The sequence below is a fragment of the Dromiciops gliroides genome, chromosome 4, assembly GCF_019393635.1.
Source record: "Dromiciops gliroides isolate mDroGli1 chromosome 4, mDroGli1.pri, whole genome shotgun sequence".
Classification (NCBI taxonomy): domain Eukaryota; kingdom Metazoa; phylum Chordata; class Mammalia; order Microbiotheria; family Microbiotheriidae; genus Dromiciops; species Dromiciops gliroides.
In genome coordinates, this window is record NC_057864.1 from 39,865,526 (window position 1) to 39,884,255 (window position 18,730).

Below are 18,730 nucleotides of genomic sequence, written 5' to 3' on the forward strand. Positions count from 1 at the left end.
CTATATCCCAAAGAGATCAAAGAAAAAGAAAAGGACCTATATGTAAAAAAAATATTTCTAGCTGCTCTTTTTGTGGTGGTAAAGAAATGGAGATTGAGGGGGATGTTCATCAATTGAGAAATGGCTGAATGAGTTGTGGCATGTGATTGTTATGGAGTACCACTGTGATATAAGAAATGATGAGTAGAGTGGTATCAGAAAACATGGGAAGACCTATATGATCTGGTGTAAAATGAAGTGAGAAGAACCATAAGATCATTGTGCACAGTAACAAAAAAGTTGTAATGATGATCAACTGTGAAAGACTTGGCAATTCTGATCAATATAATGATCCAAGATAATTCCAAAGGATTAATCATGAAAACATATGCACCTCCAGAGAGAGAATTGATGAATTCTGAGTACAAATTGAACTATATGTTTTTATACTTTGTTTTTCTTGCTTTTAAAAAATATGGTTAATATGGAAATGTTTTGCATGATTTGACATGTATAATTGATATATTGCTTGCCTTCTCAGTGGTTAGGTGAGGGGGTGGGAGGGAGAAAGAACTTAGAACACAAAATTTAAAGATAAAGGAATGCTAAAGACAAACAAATCTAAATAAATAATGACTCAAAATGTTAAAACAAACCAACCCCCCCCCCCCCCGCCAATGCCCAGGAATTGGAATCACAGAATATGAGTTTAAAAGGACCTAAGATGACATTGGGTCCAACCTGCACATGACCAAGAGTTTCCTTTACAAGATCCCAAACAAGTGGCCTTCTTATCTCTCCTTCTGTGCCATTTTACTTTTGGACCATTGCATTTTTCTCCAATTCAGTGTCAAACTCAAATCTACCTCTTGGCAGCTTCTCCCTTTGTCTCTTAGTTCTATCCTTTGAAACAGATCAGTTCTAATTCCTCTATGATTTGACAGACCTACAAATACTTGACAATATCTCTGATGATACCCTCTCCATCCCCACCCCACAGCTTTTCTTCTTCAAGTTAAACATCCCTAGTTCCTTCATGTGGCATATTTTCAAGACACCTTTCTGTGGATTCACTTCAGTTTGTCAATGACCTTCCAAAAATGTAGGGCCCATGACTAAGCATAATACAACCCAATAACTACAATAGAATGTAATGCAATGCAATATAATTCAATGCAATATAATACAAAGACAACACCCCTTTTTAGACATTCATTTAATCTCTCAGTGTCTCAAAAAGTTCTTTTAAACTACAAATCATGAGAAAATTGTTGATTTTTATCAGAAGACAGAATTTCCTGACCAGAATTTCTCTATGCCAATAACAAAACATTGGAATAAAAACAAAAAAACAAAAACAAACCAGTGTACATTTTAGTCCTATATTTAGGTACAAAAGGTCAATTGCACACATTTTTCAATAACTAACATATTATTGTTCAGTTGTTTCAGTTATGTCTTACTCTTTATGACCTCATTTGTAGTTTTCTTGGCAAGGATACTGAAATGGTTTGTTGTTTTCTTCTCCAGCTCATTTTACCAATGAGGAAAATAAGGCAAATAGAGTGAAGTGATTTGCTCAGGCTCACATAACTAGTAAGTATCTGAATTCAGATTTGAACTCAGGTCTTCTGGACTCCAAGTCCAGTGTTTTATACCTATTGCTCCACATTGTAGAAAGTTATCTACCTACCCATCTTTCAAGATTGTGTTTGATAATGATTCTTGGACTGTATGGAAAAATGGGCTAAATGATTTCCAAGGTCCCGCTGTGCTCTAAGAATAGAGGATTTTATTACTTTAATTCTTATTCTATATTGGAAATGTATTTGAAATAGTTCAAGCTAGAAAGAGAATCACAGTTTATTTTATTGACTCGATGTGAAACAAAACTGGGGAGATGACCCCTACATATTTTTTTAAACCACCAAAATCATGAGCAAGGGAGGAACAAAAATGTAAAACGATTTGGCTTTTTGAAAAACCATTTTGTTCTACACGTACCACACCTTAAAATTCATGAAGCTCTTCATATTTGTAAAGTGCTTTTCAGTGGTTATTAATTGGTACTCATGCTGACTCTGGGGGAAACAGAATTCCATCCTCATTTAGCAGTTGAAGAGATGAGGGCCAAGTCTACAAGTTCTCACTAAATCAACCACTGTTCATTTGAAAGAGCATTTATTCAGTTCTTCTGATGAGGGCTTCCATTCATTCATGAAATCATCAAATTAGTTGTTGAAAGGTGAACTTGGAGTCATGAGCTCTGAGTTCTAATTCTATCTCTACCATTTACTTCCTATGTGACCTTCTGCAAGTCATGGACATAACCTCCTTGGTCCTCAGTTCTCTTATTTGTAAGAAGAAGAAGTTGGACTTAATGATGTCAGTGGTCACTTTCAACTCTAGATCTAGGATCCTATGCCTTTTATTTAAAAAAAAAAGGAAGAAGGGGGTCTCACCTGGTTATGCAGGTGAAACCTATTTATGGCCTACATCTATCTACCATTAAGGTACTCATTTTATGGAAAACTGAAGAAACACTAATCATTAATCACTGACTTCATGAAACAAATCCATATCTTTTAGTTCCTGTACTCAGCTCATGGATTATCTTGGGTCACTATATGATACCATTGCAAATGGAATAATGTCTCCTGGGGGGCTAGCAATAGAGTTCTGGCAACTAATGATTGAGTCAGTAAAATGATAGACAGATACTTGATTTTTTTTTGGCTTGACACTTTTTGTTGAAACTCCTCATTTAAAAGTTTTTCAAATCTTCAACTAAGACTAATATACTCTAAAGAACTTAAAAAAGTTATCATGCCCTGTATTAGTTTGTTAAATTTATATTCCCTCTCCTACCACTCACCAAGTATTGCATAAGGTTCACTTTTTAGCCACAGTAATAATAGCTAGCCAACATTTACATAGTGCTCTTAAGTTTGCAAAGTACTTTACAAATAGTTTAACTTAGTCCTTACAACAACCCTAGAGGGCAACTAGGAGGTACAGTGGATGGAGAGCTGATCCTGAAGATGGGAAGACCTGAGTTCAAATTTGACCTCAGATACCAGCTGGATGACCCTGGGCAAGTCACTTAATGCTATTAGCCTTATCTATAAAATGATCTGGAGAAAGAAATAGCAAACCACTCTAGGATCTTCACCAAGAAAAGCCCTAAATAGGGTCACAAAGAGTCAGACGTGACTGAAGGACTGAACAACAACAGCCTGATGAGGTAGGGTCTATTATTATCATCAACCCTCTTTTACAGAAGAGGAAACTGTGGCAGAGGGAGGTTAAGTGACTTACCCAGGGTCACATAGCTAAGTAATTGTCTGAGAGGGTTTGAATTCGAGTCTTCCTCTATGGACTGCACTATCTAGCTATGTGATCTTGTGTTATCTTGGACAAGTATTTCCCCAGGCAACAATCTAAGACAATAACATGGAAGGGAAGATATCACTCTACACTGAGAGAAGGTGTTTCCTGATGGAGAGTTCTCTTTGAAAGAAGAGTCTATAACCATACAGTGTGTGAACTCCTACACCACAGAATTGAAGAGCTGGAAATGACCTCAGAAGCCATCTGACCAAGAATCCCATTGACTGCCAGTGTGACAAATGGCCATCCCATCTCATCCTGAAGACCCTTATTTCCTCCCTCTACTTGACCATCACTGCAGAATCTCCCTGGGTAGTCCATTCCTTTATAGGACAGCTCAAAGTGTTTGGAAAATGTTTCCTGATTCAAGCTTTGCCATATCCACTCATTACCCCTGGTTTATCCTCTGTGGTCAAGGCATAAGAGGCCGGATTCATCAGCAGCATAGCAGGCAAGCTTTCATACACTTGAAGACAGCTAACATGCCTTTCCCAAATCTTTTTTTTTTTTTTTTTTTTTTAGTGAGGCAATTGGGGTTAAGTGACTTGCCCAGAGTCACACAGCCAGTAAGTGTCAAGTGTCTGAGGCCGGATTTGAACTCAGGTATTCCTGAATCCAGGGCCGGTGCTTTAACCATTGCGCCATCTAGCTGCCCCCCAAATCTTCTCAAACATTTTCAGTTACTTTGACTGATCTTTATACGTTACACATTCATTCCCCTACACTTTCAGGGAGCTCTGTTCTGGACATTCTCCAGATTTTCCATGTCTTAATTATGGACATACTTACTTACGAAATGTGTCAGTCAGATGGGTGCAATATTCCAGATGTGGCTGGTCCAGGATGGATGTATCACCTTTCCCTCCCATGTAGAAACTCGTTTAGTCATTTTTCAGTTGTATCCAATTCTTTGTGATCCCTTTCTGGGGTTTTCGTGGCAGAAATTCTGGCATGGTTTGCCATTTCTTTCTCCAGCTCCTTTTTACAGATGAGGAAACTGAGGCAAACAGGGTTAAGTAACTTGCTCGGGGACATAAACCTAGTTAGCATCTGAGGCCAGATTTGAACTTAGGAAGATGTCTTCATGACTCCAGGCCATGTACTTTCTCCATTGGGCCACCTAACTGCCCTTAATGTATCCTTATCATGTATTAAAAACATCCTTGGGGCAGCTTAGGTGGCACAGTGGATAGAGCACCAGCCCTGGATTCAGGAGGACCTGAGTTCAAATCTGGCCTCAGACACTTAACACTTACTAGCTGTGTGACCCTGGGAAAGCCACTTAACCCCAATTGCCTCACTAAAAAAACAAAAACAAAAACAAAAACATCCTCCATGCAGCATGGATTGAGAGATTCTAGAAATATGAAGAGGCACCTGACCTTTTGGAGGGAGTTCTCAGGCTTGAATTAGCTGGATCCGTGATTTAGAGAACAAAAGTTAGTATTAAAGCACTGTGCATAAAATGTTTCCACCTCTAATCCATATTATATTATGATGAGAGAAGTGAGGTGAGATAGAAGATTAATGAAAAAATCAATGGTAATTTCTGTCTTCTTACTAAATACAAGTCGATTTGTATCTTTGCCATTAGCGTCCAAGTTGAAATGTGAATGAGATTAGTTCTGAAGGGAAAAGTTACCATGGATTTTATGGCCCAAGGTGGGCAAACTCAAGTGTTGAATTCTGATGTTGCCTGGGTGCATTGTGTGACTCCGTCCTCTTTTTCCCCCCCCGCCCTATCTCTGGGCCTGCAGTAAACTGTTTCCATATTTCAGGGAGGGAAAAAAATGCTGCAGAAATATATTTCTTATTTAATTTCTACTATTCTTTCAACTGGCAGTTTGCAGAATGCATCTGGGTGTACAGCTAATGACCCATGAGCAATAAGCAACTGTTTAAATAAAATGCACTATGAAAAAGCTTTTACCAAACAGCATTTTAATATTTTAAATAGATTTTCCATTGCAGGCTCTTTGTAACTGGATTAGTTCTCTGATGTGTTCTGACAGAGCTGTTGTTAGGGATACCCCATTAACTTTGTCTGTCATCTTATTTTCCCCAGTATCCCACATAACACCCTTATATTTCATAATTTGTATTGCTATCAGTGCTGATTTGTAAATGTGCAAATTATAATTAACAACGGCCACTACTTCTATTAAATATTAAATCATTCTTGCAGCTTATATTTTCCACAGCAGATGGAGCCCTGCAGTATGCAAATAGAATTTTCCTTAAATCGTCAGCAGTTTTTACCTATATTTTGGCCCTAAAAATATACTCCCCCCCTTACTTGCTTTGTGTTTTCTATAGCATTTAGGTTAATATTTATTTACTGCAGATTCGCTTTCTCCCAATAAGAATTTCATGGACTATTACATCTTTGCATGATGGTTTGGTTTCTTTTCCTTACCAGCTCTTTAATCATTTGTTGCTTGCTCCTAAGGACAAATGCCTGTTGTTTGCACTGATGTTACAGTATAGCCTGAGAAGCATTTACTTATATTTTAATATGTAGAGAAGAAGGGAAAGGGTCGGGTACACAATCATAGTTTTTTAATTTGAAATCTAATCTCTGGACACATTTTTTTCCCCGTGACTTCCTTCTCTCTCTATCCCCAGCCCCCAGAAGAGAAATGCATTTAAGGTTTTACATTGTGTCTTAAATGTTCTATTAAATGTCATCAGCCGATTCAGGAAAATGTATTGCAAAAATATTAGAGAAGTATAAAATGTGTAAATATAATGGATGTTCATGACATGGAGAGGAATGTAAAAAGTCCTACATTTATCAGGTAACCGTAAACCACTAAGAAACAGTGATGGAGTGGGACACTCTTGTGATATATAGTCTCTTATGCATCACCTGTTATTTCTGCTATTTATGGCCAGGCTGTTGTGTTAAAGAACACTAATCTGGAATTATTGCAGTCTTTCCCCACCCCCCTCTCCAAGTTTGGGTTCCTGGACTAGGAACAAATATCGAGAGTGAGGGAATCAGCTCCAGTATTCCTAATAAGAAAAGAAAAAAACACTCTTGAAACTGAGCTGGGGAGAGGTGGATCAGGGATCCAGAGGCCGTGATTCTTTGACAGGTTTTTTTTTTTTCTTTTTCTTTTCTAAGAGCAAGTTAAGACTGCTGGGAAACTGTAGAACTCAAAGGCATTAACTGACAAATTAAGCAAAGAGTAATGAAAACTTGGATGTGTTGGAATCATCATTCATTGAACTGTAATTGCCTTCGCAGCACAAAATTAAATTGTAACAAGTCAGGGGCTTGACACTTCCTGCAATTTAAGGGGAAAAAAAAGTTTGAGCCCCACTATGGAGGGATAAGCAGCCTGACATGAAATCCTGGATCCAAATTTCTTATTTTTATTTTTTTCATGCAAACCATTCAAGAGGACCCATCAAGTTTATTGTATTAGATTGAGTTTTTGATCTCTTAATACTAAACAATTTCACTTTGGGGTCATTGGCAGAAGATTTGGCATTAATAACAAGGTTCACAGTTGGCCTACACAAAACAATGGGGCCTGTTGGTTTGTGGGAATAATTAGACATGATTTGCCAGTTGCTTCTTTTATTTTTTAACCTGAGGGAGTTAGGAAGACAAAGAAGGGATCCTGACCAAATTTGGTCATCTTGGGGTCATTTGTAGTCCTATGTGAAAACCTATTAGCTGATTCATAAGCACCTGACAAGTGGGGTTTTTAAAGGCAAACACCAGTTTTCCTTTCACATAGAATTTTCTAGTATCTCATTTTCTAAACAGGACAGCTAGATGGTGCAGTGGTAAGAGCACTGGGCTTAGAATCAGGAAGACTTTTCATTATAAGTTCTTATTATGTGTGTCACCCTGGATGAGTCCTTTTGCTTCTAAAGAATGAGCTGGAGAAGGAAATGGCAAACCACTTCAATATCTTTGCCAAGAAAACCCCAAAGGGGGTCACAACTGAACAACAGGTTTCTCCATTGGCTTCACCCTAGAAAAAGCATGGATTCCCATATAACAATTAAGCACATACCTTGTGCCCTGCATTATATTAGGTCCTATGGGTACAAAGACAAAAACCCAAAACCCTAATTCTTACTGTCAAGGAACTTGTATTCTCCTGGATTGTAATAGTATGTATACAGATAAATAAATAAAAACCTTGCCCAAAGTAAATGCAGAGCCATTCTTGGAGCTTGTGAAGATCACTAACAATGAAACTTGAAGGGAGCTGAGGATTTCAGGAGGCTGAGGTAAAGAGAACCCCAGAATTTGAAGAGACCTCGAAGCCCAACCCCTGTCCAAAGCATCACACCCCTCTACAAACTTTGCAACATGTGATCATTGGTTATCCAACCCTGGTCAAAACACCTCCAGTGATATGACATAGAACTCATTACTTCATAAGATTATCCATTCCAGCTCCAATTGTTCATTTTAATGAGCTGAAATCAGCAATGATCACTCAGTGCAGATGGATTCTGCCAACCAGAACATGATGTCCCCCACCCCTCTCCCAAGGCAGCAATTCATTTTTTAAGCATATATATTTTTATTTCATTAAATATATCCCAATTGCATTGACAAATGTTTAAAGATTCATTTTTTTTAAAAAAATTGAATTCCAAAGTCTCTCCCTTCCTCCCGTTCCTCCCTCAGTCATTGAGAAGGCAAGCAATATGATATTGATTATACGTATGAAGTCATGCAGAACACATTTCCATATTAGTTATATTGCAAAAGAAAACACATACAGCCTCTCCCTCCCCCCCAAAAAAAAAAAAACAAAAGTAAAGAAAGGGGGAAAAGTATGCTTTCATTTGCACTCAGAGTTCAACTGTTTTCTCTGCAGGTGGATAAGATTTTTCATCATGGAACCAAGGCTTCAATTCAAATACTTGAAGAAAGCTCTCATATCCAATCTGAGTCTTCTTTGAGCTAACCATCTCTAGTGACTTAGACTGTTCCTCATAGGAAATTATTTCGAAATCATTGACCAAAATTTTTCATCAACTTCCTTTAGAGAAGTCCCACTTTGTCAATGTCTCTTTTAGAATTTTGGGTCCAAAACTATAATATTTGAGAGACTGTAACATCCAATTTAGCACTTGATTCAATTCTGACTTTTGCTTTACTCTGATTATTTCATTTGAACTTGTCTCATTTCTCAATCAATACTAAGTACCTAGAAGTCCCTGTCTTTCATTCACTTAGGAAACATTTGTCAGGCAGCTACAGCCATGATGAAGCTCATTTCTGGGCAGCTATTCTTAATTCAATCCAAGATGCACTTATTAGGGACCTACTAGGTGCAAGGAATTATGTTAAGCTCCACGGATACAAAGATATAATAAAAAGTAGTCAGGGTGGGAAAGGGAAATTGTGAACAGATAGATATGTACCCGATCATTCAAGGAGGGAGAAAATACTAACATCTAAGAGGAGGAAGAAAGAATTTTTGGAGGAAGAGCCACATTCATTAAGTCTTGAAAGAAGTTAGGAAGAACTGGAGCAAGATGTTATTGTGCGATGATAGCATTATAGATTTGGAGCAGGAACAGATCTAAGAGGTCATCTGGTTTATCCCCCTCATTTTATCATGACAAAACTGAAGAAGGGAAAAGGAAAATGGCCACAGAAATTGTCAATGACAGACAGGATTTGAACCCCGGACCTCTGACTCCAAATTCCAGGCTCTTCACATTGTCAAATTCTCCATCACACATTAGGTCATTGGTTCACAGAGTAGTTTGAAGGGACTAGATTGAAGTAATCTGGAGACTGACCTCCATCATTTTACAGATAAGGAAACTGAGGCCTGGAGAAAAGAAGTGACTTTTTAAAGTCCAAAGTCACACAGGTAGCAAGAGGCAGAGTTAAGATTTGATTTGAGATCCTCTTTCTTCAAATCTCTCACTCTCCATGAAGTGGCCACTGTACCAAACTGTCTTGAATGTGAATTCCATTCCCCCCCCTCCTCAAACTACCCATGAATCCCAGCCCCAAGACCCAAAGAGGAGAGAGAACAGCTGAAAAAACAAAGACTGATTTGTTTGGAAGTTGCAGTGATGATGGGGGTGGGGCTGCCTTGTAAGCCTGCCTAACCTTTACGTGGGCTTTAGGGATTATGAATTTTCCTACAGACAATGCTTCAGGATCTGGTGGGAAGCTGTGATGAACGTTTGAGTGAGAAAATATGCATCTGAGTTGGAGCATCTGCTTTCATTACCAAGTTTTCAAGAGGACATTGTGAGTCAAGGAAATGAGTGGGCTTCATTCTGGAAGAGATCCAGGAGAAATGAGATCTTCTTAAAGAGACAAAGGGAGAACGGATTACTGTGGCATGGAAGAGGAGATGGGGTAGGGAGGGAGGGGGTGGGTAACCCTGTCGATCACATGGTGAGTTGAGCTCCTCTGGAGGAATCCTGCCCTCCCAGAGCTGCAGAAAGACTAGTTCGTAGCGGAGTTTTAATGGGTTTAAAATCCTCCCATTAAAATATTACCCAAGTGTTCTCAAATCCAATGCCCTGAGAGACTGCTTTGGTCTCAGATAGTTATGCTTAACTTGGATTGCCTGGAGACAGAGCCTCTGAAGTGCAATGGCACAATCCTGAGTATAGGGGATGGGGGTTGGGGAGAGAGGCAAGAGGGGGGACAAAGTCACTGGTCTCTGGGTGAGGGGTTTCAGCACTGCCATTCAGCCTGGTGCTGAGCCAGAAAGAGACTGAGGCTCTGGGGCAAACTGCTTTTATCTATGATTTCCGAAATACCAGAGTAGGGAGAAGAGAGTTCAGATTCAGCCTGCTCCCTTCTAAGTGGGTGGATTCAATCTTTTTGTGGCTGCCTTTCTTTACAGTTTTAGAACCTAATGTGATTCTGCAGAGAAATAAATGTGTTAATGGTGATAATTAAAAGAGAGGCAGAATGGAAAAGATGAGAGAGGGCTGGCCCTTGAATCAGAAAGAACTACATTTCAGTGCTTCTGAAACACTGAGTGGATAACCCTGGATAAATCCCTTTTAACCTCTCAGTGCCCCAGGAACCTTGTCTAATATAATTTGGAGAGAAGGTCATGATCAGTATTGATAGGGAAAGTTTCTTACTTAGAGCTCTCTATACAGATAAAATCATAGATTCAGCTAGCTAGCTAGATGGAAGCATAGAAGGATGGAAGGATGGATGGATGGACAGGCAAGCAGACAGTTGGGTGGATGGATGGACGAATAGATGGATGGATGGATGGATGGGTGAGAGTGTACATGGGTAGATAGATTGATAAAGGTAGATAGATAGAAGGATAGATGGATGGAAAGAAGGATAAATGGATGAATGGGTAGATGGAATAGATGAATGGATAGACAGGATGGATAGACAGGAGTATGACTGGGTGGGTAAATAGAAGTGACTTTGTAAGGTCACTAAAGAGAGGTAAGGAGGTGGGTAGCTAGATACATAAATGTAGATGAACGAATAATTACATAATTACATAAATATACCACAACCAATGTGACATTTTAGTACAGTTATCAGAAAGGACACAGGACTTAGAATCATAAGGCCTGGTCTCAATAGAAGTTACTTGAAAGCAGCTTTTTAAAAAAAGATCTTTGTAGGCCCAGTTCCCCAATGGCTAGTCCAGTGTCTGATGGAATGTATTATCTATGTATCTATGTATCTATCTATGTATCAATTTATCTATGTATCTATCTATCATCTACTGTATCTGTCCGTCTGTCTGTCCATCTATCTGTCTCTCTGACTCTCTATCTATCCATTTATTGAATTGATATAAAATAATTGACCCACTGTCAGACCTAGAAGTTACCTTAGGGATCATGTTATCCAACTCTCTCATAAAAAAATGAGAACCAAGGTTGTCTATGTGAAATGTTGGGAATCTCATAGTCTTCAGTCATCCCTTGGTCACTCAAGTTGACAATGACTTAATACAACATAGTAATTAGGGAATCAAAAGGAGAGCATTAATTATCTAACATGAGATAGTCCATGTGGTAAAGGGAGAATGGCTTTGTAGTCAGAAGACCCAGGTTCACATCCTAACTCTACCACATTCTACTTGTATGACCTCCAGCGAATCCCTTAATATCGCTGCGTTTTAGTCTCTCCCTTTGTAAGATGAGGGTGAGGCAGCTGGGAGGCACAGTGAATAGAGAGCCAAGCCTGGAGTCGGGAACCTGAGTTCAAATTTGGCCTCAGACACTGAGTAGCTGAGTAACCCTGGGCAAGTTACTTACCCCATTTACCTCAGTTTTTTTCATCTGTTAAATGAGCTGGAGGAGGAAATGGCAAACCACTCTAGTATCTCTGCCAAAAAACTCCAAATGGGGTCACAAAGAGTCAGAGAGGACTAAAACTACCAAGACCCCTTCTATCCTTAAAGCTTTGCTCCCTCCCATCAAAGTTAACCTTATAATCATAGTCCTAAATGCTCCAAGTTGCTTCCAAGCTTTTCCATGGCTAGAACACACGCCCACCTCTTTTTTGGCCTCTGAGAATCTCCAACTTCCATCACGGCTTAACCTTGGAAGCTTTTCCTAATCCTCTGGAGCAGTTTGTGTCTTCTCCCTCATCAAGTTACATTAAGGGACCGGAGGGCGAATGGTTCCTTCTCAGGGGCCAAGGTCACTCACTGGTAAGGATGCAGAGGAGTCTGGAGTGTGATTGTGCTGGGAGCTAGAGTCTGAAGCTCTCATGACACAGCAGTCCCAGCTGGGCACTCACCAATCAGGAGACCAGCTCCTGGAGCATAGATGCATTTCCAGGCAGGTCAGGCTTCTGTAGAGCCAGAAGGAGCAGTCCACACTCTTGTCCATAGACAGGCTGCTATCTGTGACAGGATGCAGGAGCAGGTTATACAGGGAATGCCTTGTGGTTGTTCTTGTTGTTGATCTTTTGTTCTCAAAGAGGAACAGTGACATCACACAGGTAACAGCTTGACTTATTGGATATGAGTAGGGCAGAGTTGCACAAAGCCATCAACCTCATTCTCTTCCAGAGTCGTCAAAGTCCAGCGTCAGGACAAAGGTTCAGATGACTGGTCCTGGCCCAGGATGTGGCAGGTAACCTTGGGAGAAGGCTTTGTAAGGAAGGACAGAGGGAGCCAACATCTGTCTCAGTTTAAGCTGTAGGAGTACCCATTGTTTGAACCTGGGCAGCAGCATTTGTATTCCACAGAAGCCCAGCTAAGTTGTGACCAGTGGAGGGAGGGACCTGAGTGACTGACTCTCTATGTTGTAGACCTAAGGGTGATCTGAATAAAAAGTACTGCATGTTGAATTCTCCAACCAAAGGGAACCAAAGATGCCTGGAAACTCCACACAGGGGACCCTTTCACAGGTTCTGTGGGGGGCCTTCTCCTCGCTGCTAGGAAGATAAGCACCCCTTTCAATCTCTTTTTTTGGGAGGGGCGAGGCAATGAGGGTTAAGTGACCTGTCCAGGGTCATACAGCTAGTGTCAAGTGTCTGAGGCTGAATTTGAACTCAGGTCCTCTTGAGCCCAGGGCTGGTGCTTTATTCCACTGTGCCACCTAGCTTCTTCCATCCCCTTCAATCTTGATCAAGATTGAATGAAATAAAAATCAATATTAATTTGATAATGAAATAAGTAAAATTAAAAATTGTGCCACTCTCACTATTCAAACCTAGGCCCTTGCTGGGCAATACAAGAAAATTAGACAGAAGGAATTGAGGCTCCTTCAGTGCTGAAATATCTATTGATCTGGGAGCCTACTGTGCTCCTGTGCACTTATGGCCTACCATGCCTCCTTTCCTGGCTCTGCCTGGCAATGGCTCCTATTCCGGGTTTGTATTCTATCGGCAGCATAGCCTGCAATGGGAAAACTCAAGACTGGAGATTTTGAGAAAGGAGGTCAACCTTTTGGAGGTGATAACCCAGAAGTGTGTTTAGAGGGGCAATTAGATGTTGCAATGTGGATAGAGGACTGGAGTCAGAAGGGACCTGAGTTCTAATCCTGCTTATATACTTACTAGCTTTGTGATCTTGGGCAAGTCACTTGATTTTTCAAAGATTAAGTTATCTCATATGTAAAATGGGCATAATAAAATCACAGAATGGTTGGACATCTCAAATGAGATGATACATGTAAAGCACTTTATACATCTTAAAGCACTGTGAAAGTGCTAGCTCTTATTATTATCACTCTTTCCTCAGTGAACTTTCCCTTACAAGGCTGCTGAATGCTATGGCAGATGGAATTGGGAAGGCAGATTATAGTGACTGTCGTACTTAACTTGTAGGATTGTTGTGGGACTTAGAGGAATATTGATTTTGAGATGGGAGGGATCTTTTCAGTTATCTACAACGATCCTTTCATTTAGCAGAGGAAACTGAGACAGCCCCCTCCCACTCTGGAAATTAGTTGCCTAAGGAGATCTCCAGGACACAGGTCATAAAATCAACAGCAGGATTTAAATTCAGGACCTCTGGTTCCAATTCCATCATTTTTTTTCTGTAGTTCTTTGTAAACTGGAAAGTGCTGTATAAGTATAAATAGCTTATTATTGTTGTTGTTGCTGCTGCTGCTGCTGTTGATACTACTACTACTACCACTACTATTACTACCACCACCACCACCACCACTACTACTACTACTACTGCTGCTGTTGCTGCTGCTGCTGCTACCACCACCACCACCACTACTATCTATGCCCTCATGGTATTTCCATGGTGCTTGGGAAACCCCCAAGCTGATCCACCTACATCTGCCTCCCCCTCTCCCACAGTGACTCTCTATATATTCTATGTATTCCTCATCCATCCATGTTACCCCCCTTCCAGAGTTCCAAACCACTGTCACTCCTTTGCACCCAGGAGCCTGAATTCCATTCCCTCAAAGCTCTTCTAGATGACTGCAGCCTAACTGATAAATCAACCAACATTTCAGTGTTAATAGGCAATAATTACTCATAGCTTACATATACAGTATGGATCTTACTAAGAGAATAGTGTGGGTATTTCAAATACTTTGGTGAGGCAGGTAGGCTAGTGAGCAAGGGAGGTCTCCTGGGGCTCCTTAAATCACACTTTAGAGCATAGTAGGTGCTTAATAAATGCTTATTGACTGACCTCAAATGCCTACTATGTGTCAGGAATTGTGCAGAGCCCATAGGTCAAACTTTCCTCCACAGAGCTCTGTCCTGGGACATGTCATCCCTTCAGCCCACCCATGAAAAGAAGGAGATGTTGGTCCTACCTACAGACTTACATAGAGACAGTTCCTTCCTCTGTAAAATGATAAGCTTGGCCCAGATGGGCCCTGAGCACCCCACTATGTTTAAATGTATGATCCTGTGATTTAGGCTGACAAAACGGCAGATCCTGGAAGTAGTGAGGTCAAATCAACAAGCATTTATTAAGTGCCTATTGTGTGCCAGGCAAGGCAAAGCAATGTACCCAGCACTGGCATGAGACATTTAAGAAAAAAAAATGCTCTAGAAAACATTGTTCCTGACATTGGAGAGTTTATAACCTTTTCAGGGAAGTGAGACACAGTGGACATGAGCAATCTGCAGAAACGAGGGGAGTCATCAGCAGAGGGGAGGATTGGAGGCAAACTGTGGGCATGAAAGGAATAAAAACAATCAACTAGCATTTCTATAGAATCTACTATGTGCCGGGCTCTGTGCTAAGTACTTTACAAATATTAGCTTGTTCCATCCTCACAATGACCCTGGGAAGCAGGGGCTATTATTATCCCCATTTTACAGATAAGGAAACTGAGGCAAACAGAGGTAAAGTGAAATGGAACAAAAGGCTAGAAAAGGTTTGTGTGCGATAGGGTCAGTCACTGAAAGCTGTTTAGAGGAGATGTGACAGGGATGTATTTCATGGCAGATTGCACTCCTGATATACAACATTCCATAGGACAGGTAGGTAGTGTCATAATATATAGAGAACTAAGTCTGGAAGACCAGAATTCAAATCTGGGTTCAGATACTTCCTAGCTGTGTGACCTTGGACAAGTCACTTAACATCTGTTTGCTTCAGTTTCCTCATCTGTAAAATTCGGATAATATTAGCATCTAGCTCCCCAGGATTTTTGTAAGGATCAAATGAGATTATTGTATAGTGTTTTGCACATTGTGCTGTATAAATGCTTTATTATTATATCCCATTCTATAGGTGGTCACTTTGGCCTAGAATGCACTCTCTCTCTTTACCTCTGCATCTTGGGCTGTCTCCTACTTTAAGGCTCAGCTCACTTGCTTCTTGGGACAGTAGGTGGTTTTTCCAGATTTTTCTCAGTTGTTAGTGGTGCCCACCTGGAAATTACTTTGCTTTTCTCAGGTCTAAGTTTCCTGTTTGTTTAACTCCACATGGGATGTTTTTCCCAGTAAAATGTGAACTCCTCCAGGGCAGGGATGGTTTTGTTATTGTCTTTTGTGTGCTCAGCAGCCACACAGTGACTGGCAGATCTTAATTGAAGTAATTAAGGGGCAGCTAGGTGGCGCAGTGGATAGAGCTCAGGCCCTGGAGTCAAGAGTACCTGAGTTCAAATTCGGCCTCAGACACTTAACACTTACTAGCTGTGTGACCCTGGGCAAGTCACTTAACCCCAATTGCCTCACTAAAAAAAAGTAATTAAGATCCTGAATCTAAAATTGGAAACTACCTCAACCTCAATGGCTGTTTCCATCCTTCTTATTTTACAGATGGAGAAACTGAGGCAAGAAGATTTTTTTTTTGTCACCTGCCTAATATCACATGACTTAAGTGTCAGAGGTGGGTTTTTTGGGCCCCATTTCTCTGATTCTAGAACTACTTCTTTTTCCCTTGTGCCATATGGCTTAACAATTGCTGGTTTAATAGAAGAGCCCAGGGGCTTTTAGAAACTGTCTTCCAGGCTTATCTAGTGGCCTAGTCAAGTTCTCAATAAGGACACAAGGGCAGAGTGCAAAATATTTAGTGAAAACCATATAGTGCTCCCCCCAAAAAGACCCCCCCACACCGACACACACACACACCCTTTAAAAAAAGAAAATATCTTCTTTCCTGCCTGCAAGGCAGCCATAGCTTTGTGAAGGGAGAGGGTGGAGTTGATTTCTCCACTACCCCTGTGGGTACTGTCCGCAAAAACTCAGAGGACAATGCCACTTCATACACAACAGCTGTGGCTTGTATTTATTACGGTGAATTTCCAGTGGGGCCTTTGCCCGAAGCAAGCACCCAGCACAATCAGTCCCAAAACCCGTTCCCTAGAAATCATCCTTTCTTATTCTCTGAGGTCTTGGCACACTTTGTGGTCTCCTTAAGGGCTCCATGGGTAAAGAAACAAACTAGAATGAAGTCTTTTTTGGAAACCATGTCAGATTCTTCATTCATCATTCAAGCCCCACAGTTGTAAACTATTCAAAACCCATCTAGAAAACAGAAACAAAAAGAAAACACAACCCAATATCATAATGTCTGAACTATCAGCTCCAGAAATATTTTCCAGGGAAGGTATATACTGAGTTAGCAATAACTTTGGAAGCAGAATCCTTTAGGGCTAAATAGCAACTAGATGACCTTGTTAGCCCACAGGAGTCATTGCCAGGAGATCTACATTTTGGGGAAATAGTATCAATGTCAATGATCTGTCTTGAAAGATGGTCTTATTTTTGGGGGTGGTAACATTCTAATTCCTTTCTGTCCAAAATCAATTTGTGCAACATTGATACTAGCCAAATCCAGTGGTTTTTTTCTTAGTACTCATCCTGCTTGAGCTTTCAAAAAGTTGACCAGGGCTTCCTCCTTCTGTAAATTTGCCTCTTCTTTAGTTTTCAAGCTACTATTCCTTCCTACTTGTCCTCCATGTTTAACTACTACTCCTTCTCAATCTCTTTAATTGATTATTATCCATCTATTTCATCCTTAGTATGTTGTGTTTATTTGTGTGTATTTGTGCCTGTGTCCACATGTGCCGTCACATGTTCCGCAAAGTTATACCCTTGATCTTCCTCTCTTTCCTTTCCATTTTCTCTTCAATGTCAATGACTCCCCACTAACCCTCTAGGATAAAGCACAAAAAGATAAATAAAGTAAAAAAAATGAGATAAAAGTTTAAAGGAGATCAAATCCTTCACAATCTGATAACATTCTTCTTTTCTAGCCTTGATTCACATTACTTTTAAATATGTTGTCACCCATTTGAATGTTTTCTGTTTTTACTCTCATTGCTTAACACAGAGCGTTGCACATGGGTAGTGCTTCACAAATGTTTCATACATTCATTCCCATGTCTGGAATGTGTACTTTCTTCAAATCTAGCTATTAGCCCCCTTTTCTTCCTTTAAGGATAAACCCAGGCATGACTTCCTTCAATATATTGCTTCTCAACCAATCAGTTGTTAATACTCTCTCCCTCCTCAAACTATCCATACTGATAGATTTCTGTGTTGTATTACCCTGATTGAGAGCAGGGACCAGCTTTGTTTTGTTTTATTTTTTGTCTTTCTATTTCTAGCACTCAACACAATGCCTTGCACATTCTAGTTGCTTAATAATATGAAATCAAATAGACTTTCAATACAAAGAGCCCCCCATTTGCCCAATGTTTTTATTCTAACCCAATATGGGTATTGCATCCCCCTTAACCTTCCAACAAAATCCATTCTTGGTGAAACACAGCCTTCAGAAACTGAATGAGATGTGGTTCTGCGTCTTCTCCAAAATGTATGGATTAGGAATCATACATGCTCATAGAAAACTCACTGGATTTTGGATATTTGAGTATCTCTGAGTACTGTGGTCAGTAGAGGTGTAACAATAAGGGAAAATAATATAATTAAAGAAAAATATTTCCGTAATTCAATTGATCTCATCCTTCCTTTCTGATGGTATGGATTGGCAGCTAGGTGGCACAGTGGATAAAGCACAGGCCCTGGATTCAGGAGGACCTGAATTCAAATCTGGTTTCAGACAGTTGATACTTACTAGCTGTGTGACCCTGAGCAAGTCACTTAACCCTCATTGCCCCACAAACAAAACAAAACAAAACAAAAACATTTATAAGGAGTAGATTATTTCTAACGTATATTCGAATGGTACAGATTGCAACCCATCCACACCTTTTCATTCTATATTCCTCTTGCCTATGTCCTTCCACAAACCTACATAGAGATCCACTCAGCTACAAAGGACAAGAGACCTTGCTCTGTAGTTTTTTGGCCATTTTCTGGGTATCAGTGTGGCACTCAGGATGTCTATCTGTTAGTCTTTGATTTCTCTTCATGTTCTTGCTACCCCCTTTTCTAATTGGACATGTTTTTGGATAATAGATTCTCACTTCTCACATCTAAGTCATCATTAGTCATACAGTGGAACTTATTTCCATCCACCAT